Source organism: Oxyura jamaicensis, chromosome 4, assembly GCF_011077185.1.
Source record: "Oxyura jamaicensis isolate SHBP4307 breed ruddy duck chromosome 4, BPBGC_Ojam_1.0, whole genome shotgun sequence".
Classification (NCBI taxonomy): Eukaryota; Metazoa; Chordata; class Aves; order Anseriformes; family Anatidae; genus Oxyura; species Oxyura jamaicensis.
The window spans coordinates 80,995,340-81,008,636 of NC_048896.1; the positions used below are offsets into that span (position 1 = coordinate 80,995,340).

At 41.3% G+C, this 13,297-nt stretch overlaps 1 protein-coding gene across 1 annotated transcript in view; it reads right to left on the minus strand.

Moving 5' to 3' along the window:
- Positions 1-12,986, minus strand: part of C1QTNF7 (C1q and TNF related 7) — a 33,996-nt gene extending 21,010 nt beyond the window's left edge. The window contains exon 1 of the mRNA XM_035326104.1: positions 12,635-12,986. The gene's annotated coding sequence lies outside the window, so the exon portion shown is untranslated. The remainder of the gene's footprint in view (positions 1-12,634) is intronic.
- Between the last annotated feature and the right edge of the window lie 311 nt (positions 12,987-13,297).

Sequence of the window (13,297 nt, forward strand, 5' to 3'; positions counted from 1 at the left end):
GCAGTAGATTGAAGATGTGCAGAAAATAGTTTATACAAAGGTTGAGTTCAGGCTCAACCCTGAGCCCACGCCACTCATGCTGAAGCCACAGCACGACCAGACAGCAAGAAGCACTGTGCAGCCTCAGGAGTGTCCAGAGGTCTTCACACGGACCAGAAATGTAATGAGATATGGCTTTTTTCCTTCTACAACAGCTGTGGTATGTTCAGCCTCATAGGCCGTGTTGCACTACCCTGTGTTGAGGAGAGACCACATGGCAAAGCCCACCGCCTGTAGCGATGTGCCTGCTGTGTGCATGCTGGATGAGCGGACCCAGTGCATGCTGCAAAGCTGGCACACCCAAGCAACATGATCCCTGCTTTACTCATACACTGGGAGGTTTCTCGGAGGGATGGAGAAGGCCCTTTGGTCTTCAGCATGGGCGTGACAGGATAGAGAGGATGAGGAAGGGGCCGAGCAAGAAGGAGCATGGGTGATCCCTCCAGCAGCCGACCACGAGCCAGCCTAATTTGTGTGTGCTGCTGTTGAGTTATCCCTAGTGCTGAATAAGCTGCTATGGAAAAATCTCTCTTATATTCCTGTTTTGGATGCTAGCATCATGATCCTTTGGGACCCATGGCATGTCCTCCCCTCATAGCCAATGCTTGCACAAGTTCACGAAGTGAGTGCAGCACTCTCCTCCTCGCCAGAGGCTGAGAGAGGCAGAGTTACCTGTAATGGCCACCTGCAGAAAGTGCTCTACCATCCTAAAAATAATGCCTTTCATGTGTGAAATACAATAGCATGCAGAGCAGTGGTATTAACTTTAAACCCTTAGCATCATTTTGTTCCAAATAATTAGTCTTCTGATGCTATTTTTTCTAGATACTGAAATCTTGATATGTTGTTATGCCTCTAAATGGATCAACATGGACCTCATTAAAACTATAATAAAGCAATAGCAAATTAGAGAGGATTTTATTATATATATAAAAAAATCAATGAGACTGAAAGTTGGAGAATTAAATGAAAAGGAAGAAAAACACTGTAAAGAAGTACAAGCATTTGAAAAATATCTAATAGACTCAAGAGATTCCTTTATTGTTTCTACTCAGAGAATGTTTTTATTTTCCCCATGTAGAACATGCACAATACCTTATTTAGTAATATTTCAAGGAGCTTTTTTAGCATCTGGTGTTAGACATAATTTTTGCAATGCTCTGGCAACATATGAAGACTGTAAAGCTAACACATTAGCTTGCCACTGAGATGGAAATAAATGGAGAAGGGTGAAGAAATTTTCAGTGCAGGGGGCAGCTCCTGTTACCTCCAGCTCCAGAGATGCTTCCTGCTCTGAATTCATTCTCCTGCTTTCTGCTCCTCTGGCTGAAACTACGGGCTTTTGGACCTTTTTTTTTTTTTTTTTTTTTTTTTTTTTTTTAAATCAAAGCATTGTCAAATTCAAGTATTCACTGGTAATATTTGATCTGCAGCATGTGCTGCAACACATGAATATATGAATAGTGATGTGAATCAAGTCAGGTATGTGTGCTCTGTTTTTATAGCACGTATAAGCAGAGGAGCTGACTTTTGTATAAGCAGAGAAGCTGGCTTGGATCAGGCATACAATATTTTCTGAAGCATGTTTAATGGCACGAGTAGAACTGGGGACAGCCTAATAGCAGACCTAGAACATTTTTCAATTTGAGTTTGCTACAAAGACAGTTATGCAACTGATCTTTAAGTAAAACTGTTTTCATTATCAGATGTTAAATACCACACTGAAGGGGATTAGCAAGGTCAATGTAGAGGACAAATAATTATTATCATCATTTCTTATAACGGGCTAGAATGTTGTGGATATCTCTTTCATAAAGGAGATAATTTTTGGTTTGTGATATCATTACTGGATATTTTAAATGCTTTTTATTTCCCAATCTAAGTGAAGATCTACATTTCCAAATGTAGTCCATTCTGGAGGTAAAAAGACAAGACAAAGAAATCTAAGCTGACAACATAATACTATAACCAGTATAATGAGAACTGCCAAATACTTCATTGAGTTCCCTAAAGACTTTGCAATTGCTGTTTGTTTTTATGGCCAAGGTGCTCAGAGACTATGGTGATAATAGCATAAGATCAAAAGAGGGAGGCGGATGGAAGTCATGAAGGAAGGAAAAGTATTTTGGATAATCCTCAGTAAATTACGTTACTATTGGACTCTTAATAAGCATTCAGATAGGTTTTAACATGCTGTGTGTGTTGCCTGTGTCCACAGGGATGTGAAGTAAAATTAGTGGACTAAATTATGTTCTCATTGGCACTGGTGTAAATCCAGAGTAAGCCATCTGACCACATGGTTAATTCCAGTTTTCCAGTGAGTAACCAAACAGAAATTAGTCTGATGTTCCAGGATGCTCTCTTCCACTCTCCTGTATAGAAACTACTCATAAATAAATCAACGAGAATATTCTGCTGATTGTGTGCTTTCCACTTGTCAACAGCACAAAAAATAACAATGCCATGTTTTTCTATCTGCCTTCTTGGTAGACCACCTCTCAGTATGGGAATACAGAAACTGCTAAGTACATCCAACCTCAAGTAGCTCGTGTGCTAAGGAAAGTCAAGCAAAATGCAGTACTGAAAGCAGAGAGGCAATCTCAGGTGTGACCGCAGGGAGAGGAAGGAGTGAGGGAGAACAGAGAGGAGCCAGGAAGAGCAGGCAAAAAAGGCGAGAGTAAGGGAAAACATTTTTACAGTTTGAGTATCTGATTATCCAACCATAGTCAGCTGGAAAATGAGGAGGGTGATAGAGAGCGATGCAAAATGAGCTGGTTTTGACAGGAAAAGCTGGACAGGGCCATCTGATAGCACATGCCCCCAACCCCAACAGCGGCAAGGGGCTCTGGCCCATCCTGCTCTACCTCACTGCTGCCTGGCCGGCATCATCCATCTCGGCTGGAGCTCTGCAAGGCAGGGGCAGGGGCAGGGCTGAGCCTGCCCGGTTGCTGTCATTGTGTGACCGCCGTGGCCAGCTCAAGCTGTGACTGCCGACTCCGTGTATAAATCTTTTAAACAAAACTCCGACCAGAGGCCTCCAAGCACTGGGAACTGGGGTAAACAAAGGTTTCCATGCCAGAAGCAGGAACTATTATTATTACTGTTCAAAAATGCAAAGGCCAAGTCCTCTCCTGGCCAATAGAGGGGAAAAAAAAAAAGAAAAAGAAGAAAAAAAAAAAAACTAAACACAACAGAGCTGCTGTCTGCCTGGGGAGGGCTCTCATCCAGCTCGCACCTTGCTGTGCTTTAGTCTGACACTGTTTGTTGAGTGAACTGGCTGGAAACAACTAAACCATCCTATCCAGCCAACTAAATACCCATGGATTTGATGCACAGGCTGTTCTTTGATCTTATTTCCCAGGACTTGGCCTCTGTGAGACTGTTTCACTACTGCCCTGCCATGTAAGTGGACATTCAGAGGTGCCTGGGACCATGGTGAGTAGGACACACAGGAAGGAAAGCTTTTTGCCCTCATTCTTTAAAAATGGATGCTATAGCACTGGCCAGAGATGAATCAAGGCCTCTGGAAATAGCGTGGCCGAGTGGCTTGCAGGGACCTTTATAACTTCCTTACCACAGACCTGTTCCACCTTTGGCAGCAAAGGAAAGGTACTCTTAGAGCCCAGACCTGGCAGAATGGCTTTGCATTCCTAAAGGACTGAATCCAAAAGCAGAGCATAAACCCCATAGGCAACACGCCTTGCAAGAGGTTTATTTTTACTGCCTGAATTCAAGTGCTGGAATGTCCTGTACTTATTCCAGGAAGGGTTAACGCTTTCGTGCCTCACAGCCTGGCCAGGGGGGACACTCAAAGCCCCGGGCATTGGCTGTTAGCCTCATTTTCCTTATACCTCAATGACCAAACAGCCTTGCTTCTCCTGACTTTCTCAGATCACTGTTCCTTTTGGGGTTTTCTTGAATTATTGCACATTTTATTTCTCCTCCCCCTTTCCTTGTCCCCTTGTGTTCCAGGAAACATTCACAAATGCCAGCCAACAGAGCTGTTTAATCTTTTCTCTCTAGCTGCATTTTTTCTGGCATATGTCTGAAAGGGGCACGTAAGGGATGCACAGTGAAATTACTAATATATGGCACAGTTGCTCATCTAAGACATTGTGCCATCTTCGTGAAGCCAGCTCACTGGTTTAAAAGCAATGCCAGGCTGAAGGCATTACTTCAGCAAGTGAAGATCCTTCACTGCTTGTTCCAGGATGCAGCTGGAAACAACGCATAAAGGAAGATCTTCTGCCATTTTTTAAGGGAAAATCCTCTCCTGGCTGGTGACACAGGCAAGGATGGGATATGAGAGCAGCCAGGCAGAGGTCTGAAGTCCACCACGGCAGAGACCCACTGCCACCCAGCTCATGGGAGCAACTGAGCTCCCTGGCCTGTTGCTGATAGCCATGTGTGAGGCAGCATGGACAATTGTTTCTTCCTAACCTTGACAAAACAACACTCTTACATTCACAGGGGTTTTGTCATTGTTGTTTTTCTTTGATTGTTTGTTTTTACTTGAGGATACATTGCCTTGTGTGACCTTAACAGCACAGACACCTTTTTAAAGTTTTTGAAAGATGGCAGGATATATGTTTTGGATCATGTTTTGTTTCATCCTGGGCTTTCTTATGTTCCTTTCTGGTGGAAAAACTACACGGGCCACTACTGGAAAGTTCCTTAAGTGATATGACTTTTCCAAGGTCTGCTGTCACATCATTTAGTTGGCTTTCCATTTTCTCCAGTCAACGCCACTTTGGCAAACGAGCAGATTAGGACAGTCCTGGTGCCATGTAGGCTTCCACATTGTGTTTCCATCCCATATGGATTTCTCTTCTCCAAAATGTTCCAGTTCTTTTTTTATAATCATTTTTGCATCTCCAGGCTAGGCAGGTACTTTGCACAACTTCTATTTGAAGAGACAAGACAGGTAAAAGGCAGAAGAGAAGAAACATTTGTTCAGAAAGTGAGGCACAGTCCAAAACAGCTTGCTCAGGGGCTCAGAGGAGCTTTCTAGAAGATGAGAGGCTTGAACCCAGGTACCTGCCCTGCAGCTTTACTGTAAAACACCTCCCTCTTCCAAAGAAGCAATAAAGTGCTACAACTATGAACTCATCATAACCTCATTTTAGTGTCTGAAAAGATGACTTCTAAAGGAAAAAAAAAAAAGCATAAATATCATAAATATCTTCTTTAACCACTCATTACCCATGGACTCTCTTCCCCTCTCATATGTTAGTAAAAATTAACGTTTCTGCAGCTCTAATGAGAGCCCATTACTTGATGGCATAACCCCATCTCAGACACCACCACTGATCTACACCAAGTGCAGAAAATTTATTCATTAGATTTATCCCATGTTTATTAACAGCTCAGCTCAGAAAAAGAGTCAGTGACAAAAACCATCTGGAATAAACATAATGGAATACAAACAATGTAATATATTCCATCGCTCCAGCCTAATTACACTGTTTGGTGCAAATACTATCAATCCAAGTGACAATTTACAAGCCGAACACTTATTAAAGGGAAAAATGAACTGTGCTGGGAAGCACAAATCAAAGTAACTAATCAACACAGACAACACATTCGTGGGATTTAAGAGGCAAGGTACGGTAGTCTTTTATTCCTCCTTGTTTTCAATTTGGGAGACCTGCTGTGATGTTGCAGTACATTATGCATTATGTCTACTTATGCAACACTGGAAACAAGCATGTGTCTGGCTGCTGTCTTATTTTTCAATGGCTATGGCCTTCAACTTTTAAGTTGAAACACTTTTCTTGTCCTAACATGTAAGCTAGGAACAAGGTACGCTGCCCTGTTGCACCAGTTTTCTTTTACAGTGCCTTCATTTTTTAGGATAAAGCAAGAGGCTGGAATTCAGGAAAAAATTATAAGAGGTTGGAATTAGCTACAAGTGATGCCAATTTGATCTAAAACATGTTCTTATTGAGTGAATTGGTTCAATAAGGGAAAAAGGAAAAAGATCTCTCCGTCCCATGCAAGCATCTGAACAACACATGGCTGCTGTCCATGATCTGTTTCAGCTTGGAAGCTGGAACTGGAATCATTAGAAGCATCTGGTGTCCCCAGGGAAGCCAGAGAAAACACTGGCAGCAGTGAAGAAAAGATGGTAGAAGCCATGTGAAGCAGAAATTAGACAACCAGCCTGTCTGCATTAGAGTGTGAACTTTAAGAGCTGCTCTAGGCACCTGCATGAAAGCTGAGCCCTCAAAAACAGTGAAGTGACACAAAGCTACAACATATAACACTCTGTCAGCTTATGGAAAATATACCCACAATTTGGAAAATACCACCTAAGCTAACATTACAGTGAAATCAATATGAACAAATACACACACACAGCCCTGACCACATAAATGTAGTCATAACTTCCATAATTGTTAGCAAAATATGGCTTAAATAAGCCTACACTGAAAAAATCCCTAGTAGTGCTTAGATACTAGAGGAGGTTTTTTTTTTTTTTTTTTTTTTTTAACTCATTCTATGGGGAAAACAGTGAGAAAATGCTATGCTGAGTGGGCCACAGATGTCAAAAAGCCACAAGCTGCTTCATCTGCAACTGGGAGAGCACCAGTCACCACTACCGCATGCGCAGAAGTGTCTCTCCAGACCTTCACCTTCCTTCCCTGCCCACTAGACAAAATGGAGCCAGGGTCCCTTCGCATTTTGCAAATGGCCATTTAGCTCAAAAATGTTCTGTCATGGGATTGTCTTGAAAACAACGTTCATCTCGTGAAAACGAAAACATTTTATATTTCCCTTCAATTGATTTATGCCGGGACAGGATCTACTGCTCTGTATCAGGGTCTGGTACTGTTGAACATAGATCTATTCTCAACCAGAAGGCTGATAATAAGGCAGCTTTTGTCGTATCTCATGTACATGAAAAATGTCCCAAACTGTTTCTCCACCTGCTGTTTTCAGAGAGAAATAATGTGTGACATCCTTTTCTCCTTGAAGAGTTGACATCATAGATGTGGTCACAGCAGGATATTTCTTCATTTAAGAGGCAAGGTGCAATGTTAGATAAATACACTCCTGAGAGTTTTGAAATTTCAGTGATTCATAAAAGCCAAAGATTTTATTGCCAGCTAACTGTGGATCTGTCTCTCCAGAGCCTTACTGCACCATCTGTATTAGCATGCAAATCGAGATGACATAGCAGTTGCTAACTAATTTCAAGTGTGACATTCACAGCATAGATGGACTATTGGGATGGTCTTTGGCAACACCTTCATCCAGCCATCTCTGCACGCTCTCTGACTGATGCCATCATTCCCTTCCACTGGGAAGACAAACATGAGGAAGACTCTTTTTCTCACATGCTGACTCCAGGTCTATGCTTAAAAAAAAATCAAACAAACAAAAAAAACCAACACTATATTCGAGTCACCTATCAACCCCACAGGTACTGTGTTCATTTATGTCTCTGTCCTTGGCCTTAATTACTTTGCTTCAAAAAGAACCTTCATAAAGCTCGCACTTTTTTTTTTTTTTTTTTTTTTTTGTCTTTTCTTTCTTTTACTTCTTCCCCCCCCCCCTTTTTTTTTTCTTTTTTTCTGATCCCACTTGGGCTATAATATTTTCCGTAATGTTCAAAAACATATATAAATAAAAGAAGAATTATTCCCCATCTGCAGATTACAGAAATACAGTAGTATGCTGTCAATAATTATAATGATAAAATACCTTAATTTTCAGTTTATATGGATTTTTACCCTCTTGTTCTACAACCTTTGGTGCTCACTTTGACTAGGGAATCTGAACAGTTTCCTTTCTAAACAAGGAATGGCCACAGAAACAGAGGATTTTCTTTCAGGAGCAGAACATAGTAGTCAGGGTACGGTTGACACAACACACTCACATTATGTCTAAATCTTTAGTCTTGTAACTGGGAATTATTCTGCCCTTTGGGGATGCTCAGACACTTGCATTTTGGTTCTCTTGAATCTTGAAAGTTTTATGTAAACTTCCAGGATTCCCTAGTTTGGATTTTTTCCTCTGAGGGAGGAGACTCGGGACATGCTAATGCCACATTGCAAGTAGGTGGAGGGTTGTTCATGCACTGAGGTAGAATAGAATAATTGGGGTTGGAAAAGCCCTCCAAGATCACCTGGTCCAACCATCCCCCTACCACCAATGTCACACACTAAACCATGTCCCTAAGCACCACATCCAATCTTTAGTGATCAGGGTGTGCTGGCAGTGCCCTTGGTGTTGTAACATGATGCTGAATCTGGTTCCCTGTTGTCATGAAAAATCCAAGCCAGTCCCAAGCCTTTCTTGTGACTCCCTGCACTGTCATCTTTTCCCAAACGTTCAACCAATTGCCTTCCGTGCTGCCAGAACTCTGAACTAATGATAAGTTTCAAAGCCAATCTGTGGTGAATACTGATTTTTTTTTTTTTTTTTTCTATCAAGGGCCTAGGAGGGACAACTTAGCTGAAAGAGTAAGCTGTCCTAGGGAACTATCTATCAATAGACCATCAAGGCAGAAACTTCTTGCTGGTGCATCAGCTGATAAGCCAAAAGGGAGATGAAGTTCACATAAAGAATTATTTTAATTACTGTGTAGTCTGCTTCACCGTTATTTTAGAAAAAGCTGGAGGCAGATGTTACATGAATGTAATTGGAGATTTCAGGAAACATCCTAAAAGCCACAGAGGAAATGTTAAAAATATAATGGAAATAATTCCCCATGGAATATAAGCCCAGGCAATTCTCCCCCCTCCCCCCCCCCCAAAAACAACATTTAAGATATCAAGAAATCTTAATATATATAAGATACGTTGGTTAGTTGACTGAACTTCAGAAATGGACAGTCACTCAAAGACAGGTTGTGTTAGCTATCAGTCGTTTTGATAAGCTAGGGTTGACAGTACCTATTCCAGCAGGCTGATTTTCCCAGAGCACTGCCTGGCATTTTCAAGATATTTGAATGTTTGCAGCCTATAAACAATTAGAATTGTTAAAAAGAAAGCCCATCAATCAGAAGTTTTCACAACTCCTCCTCTGTATGTAGATTTCTAACCTCATATCATCAAGTAATAGTTATCAAGGCTATGGAATAGAACCCTTCATTGTTTTTTTTTTATTATTATTTTTTTTAATATTTTATTTTTTATTTTTTATTTTTTTTTAAGCCTGCCATACGGGATACTGAAGAGATCTTAACAGTTTCAAATTGCAATGAAAGGATCTGCTGTCTTTGATTAAACTGTTGGTTCTGTTAGTTCAGTGTTCTCTTGGGTAATGACCAGTCCCACCAACTTAGCAGAAGACATCTGGATGAGGCAGCCACCAAGAAAAGCATGGCTAGTCAAGGTAGTAATTAAAATAGCTGTTAGCCTTGAGCAACAAACTGCAGGGGTCAGTAGCCTGCACCTGTTGCTTACAAGTGGGCTTACTTTGCTTATAAATGCATAGATGCTGCTCGAGTCCAAACCCTGGACAGTTTGGACCACCAGCTGTGCTAGGGCATGGCATCCCCACCAGGCCCTGTCTCCATCCCAAGACTTCTTTTCTCCAGTAAGGCTGAACTCCAGCCTCAGTACTGCAGAGCAAGAGAGGCTGATCCAAGGTGTGAAAAGGGAAAAAATGTGTATTCTGGGACAGCCTGTCACTAGGGGTTACTACATGCTGGAGAACTGAGAAAGAAGAAGGTTCCCAGAGGGAGTGGGAAGACAGCAAAAAAAAGAAGAGACAGAGCATATCCTGCATCGACACTTAGCCCTTCTAGCACCCCTCCAGCACCATGAACCATCCAACAGCACTGTTCTTTCTCAAATATGGAAGTAAGAACTCCAAAGATTGGTTGAAATGAGGCATTTCTCTTCTTTCAGGTCAGACTGGTGCCTTCTGTACACACTGACTCGATGAAATAACATATCTTGTGCCATTATAATTAATAAAGCCTTTGCTAAACTATGCAATAATCCATCCTGAAGATCAACTAATTCAAATTTAAACAGTGTTCTCACATGTCACAGGCTGTCTGAAGAGATTTCTTAGGAAAACAAACTGTTCAAGTCTGAAAGTTAGGTGGAGAGGGAAAAAAGAATCATATATTTTTAGAGACGTAAATGAATATCCAGTAGCAAAATATTTGGATTAAATCAGTTTATCTGTCTTCTTTTTCTTGAAAGAAAATGAAAGTTATGTTCTTATTTCAGATTAATTCTTTCCATTTGTGTTACCAAATTTATTCCTGGCCTAAGATCTTATGCTCTTAGACTCCCTACACATCAGATTTCATACCTCTTGAAAAATGAAATTTTAGTATAAGAAAGATTAAAAGATTTCTTCTCAGTTATTTTCATAGGCACTGCATTATTTCCTCAGGGAAAATTCACAAGAGGAAGATTTCAGCCTGCTCACAGTATACATTACAGCGAGAATGCAATTCGCAACCAAGGCAGCTCCTTCAACTCTTCTTGTTGCTCGTTTACTTTGACTGAGCTCACATCAGACTGGAGTATTTCACAGTTGGTTTGTAACTCGAAAACACGAGCTGAGTAATAGGGTGAGAATATCTTACAACAAAATATTCTGAAGAACATGTGGTTTATTGGTTTGCAAGCGAGGAAGTGACATCAAGCATCCAGACATGGATACTTTTCATTTAATGCATCAGTTCTGCATAGTTAGAAGGAGTACATTCCTCCCCATAAAACATACACAACAAAGTACTTAAAGATGTTCAAATTCAAAGCCATAACCATCTGCTTATCGCAGACATCTGTTGCTTCAAAGCAAAGGACTATATGAAAGGTTCAGAAAGCTTTAGAGCTAAAAAGATGCATTTGCCAAGAGACTAATGGAACACATGAATATACATAAATTCCAAAAATATAACAAACTGCTATTTTCTCCCTGGAGTGCAGTTACACCAGGTAGGTATGTGAGAGTTGAGTCGCAAAGAAAATAAAAGAGTTGCCTCAGATCTCAATTAAATTTTTTGTCACTCTCCAAACACTCTTGAAAAGCAACATCTCCCTCCTCCATCAGCAGAGGCGTCTGACTTTCACACTGAACCCCGCGTCTTTGAGGAACTCCTGCCAGTGCACCTTCCAAACATGATTGTCTCCAGCCTGCAGCCTTCTCTCTACAGAGCCTTTCCCCGTTCTCACTCAGGGAGGTGGCAGCCCTATTTCACTGGGAGCAGCTCCACAGCTCTGCATGTCTATTAATTTCCTCGCTATTTTAGCATCCAGGTCTGACTGCCTGGCTGAAGTCCAGGGAAGTCTTTTATCTGCATCTCCCTTGATGCAGAGTGCCACTTTCCCCATGAGGCTCTTGCATTTCTGTAAAAACTAAGGTCAGCTGGAGGGCCAGGAGCAGTAGCAAGCTCTTTGGGACAGCGACTGGACTCCTCTGAGCACCTGGGGCGATTGTGGTGGTATATCTGCAATAAATAAAGCTGATATCGCCCTGGGAGTTTGTGCCCACTGTGAGGGTTTCTGTGCAGAGTTGTCCAGGTCTAGAGGGAATTACCTGCTACAAGCTACTGGGAGCATGAAAAAGCATGAACCAAAGAGGAGATGAAACATCAGAGGGCTACGGTACTTTTGGAAGGGCTGCAAGGAATGCAGAGGGGCTGGGAGCTCTCTGAGCAGGATAGTGGGAGCCCTCAGTACATGCAGGTGGACCCGTTATATTTCTCACTCAGGATAATAACAGCTGTACCCTGGCCAGTGAAGCTAATCAAGCTTTCTTGGCACAACAGCCAGTTTTCTTTCACTTAACATGCCACCTGCAAGGTGGGTAGCCATCAAAAGGGCAGGGGCTAAAAGCCACAGACTACACAAGAGAAATCTGGGATTTCATTACCTGTCTCTACTGATGCCAATGCATACATGAACTGAATAGAGAACAAGGAAATACTTCATGATCTTAAATCACAAAGTGCAGGTTGATCCATCTCCTGCAATAAACCCCAAATAACCATATGCAAAATGATTCACTTAAATATCAGCATTTTTTATAAATCTTATAAATTTTTATAAATGAATTTTTATAAACAATCAAGATATTTCTTGTTTCATTTAATCTTCCTGCCAGCCATCACATAATCTGTGACCTCTTAAGCCTCACAAGAGAGGATATAAAGTCCCAGAAGACCACAAGCTTGCCATGGGGGTTACACACCACTTTTGGGTTTACTGATGCTGCTTCATAAACTAGCATTGTGCTCCTTGATTTCCTTTGCACAGGTTTTGCATTTTGCTGCCAGCTTCCCATTGTTCATGAAATAACTGTGACAAGAACTGTAAAAAAATCAGACTGTTTTCCATGCTGATCATAAATGGAGAACAGCAATTGTCAGTGATCATAAAAGCAAGCACAGCCTGCCCGAGCCACATACAGATCCTGCTTCTCACTCAGAGCAAAACATTTCTAGAAAGATAAGTTAGTAATTTACTGTGCCTGCACGCATGCATTATTCAGAAGAACATGGCAAGATAAAACAACACTACTAGTATAAGGAAACTCAGCTGAAGTTCAGATCATCTAAGGGTTTTTATGAGGCAAGAGACTACACAAAGTTTGCTTCAGCAAAGTAAAGCCCTTTACTTACATGACTTGCAAGAGCTTCCAGCAGCTGGAGTCTCTGAATTACAGTGCATGCAGATGTTATGCTCTCCAGAAAGCCCCCTAACTTTGGCACTGGACACAACACTGGTGCTTCTTATTGATAAATAGTTTCCTGATTTTTCCTTTAAAAATATTCTCCAATACTTTTGCATCAATGGTGCATACTGACAGCAGACTGCAAAGCAGAAAGCCTTTCTGTTGTTACTGAGGAGAGTTCCCTCTCAGCTGAATCTAAAGGGAAAAAAAAAAAAAAAAAAGGAGTCCTTGACCTTGACAACTAGAATAAATCTACTATATCTGTTGGCTCTTTTCTGAATGCATACTTGAGCAGTAACATAAGAGCGAACAATCTGAGTGCAGAAACTGTGGCATGTCATGTTATATACCGGTAGGGTGTGTGAACAATGCGTCTAGTAGAGGCACAGCAAAATGAGAACACAATGCATGTTTTCAGCTTTTATTTTGCTCACTTGTTTTAAAAATAAAACAAAGATGACAGGCTTTTATATTTCTTTTCACAACTCCCAAGTGGCAGCGCTTTCAGTTCTGTCCCTTAGGTTCATTGCATTCCAAATTAGGTTATTGCTGACTTTCTATTTCAAACCTTGATTTTCTGAGAATCTCTGTATCTCAGCCAGAAAATATA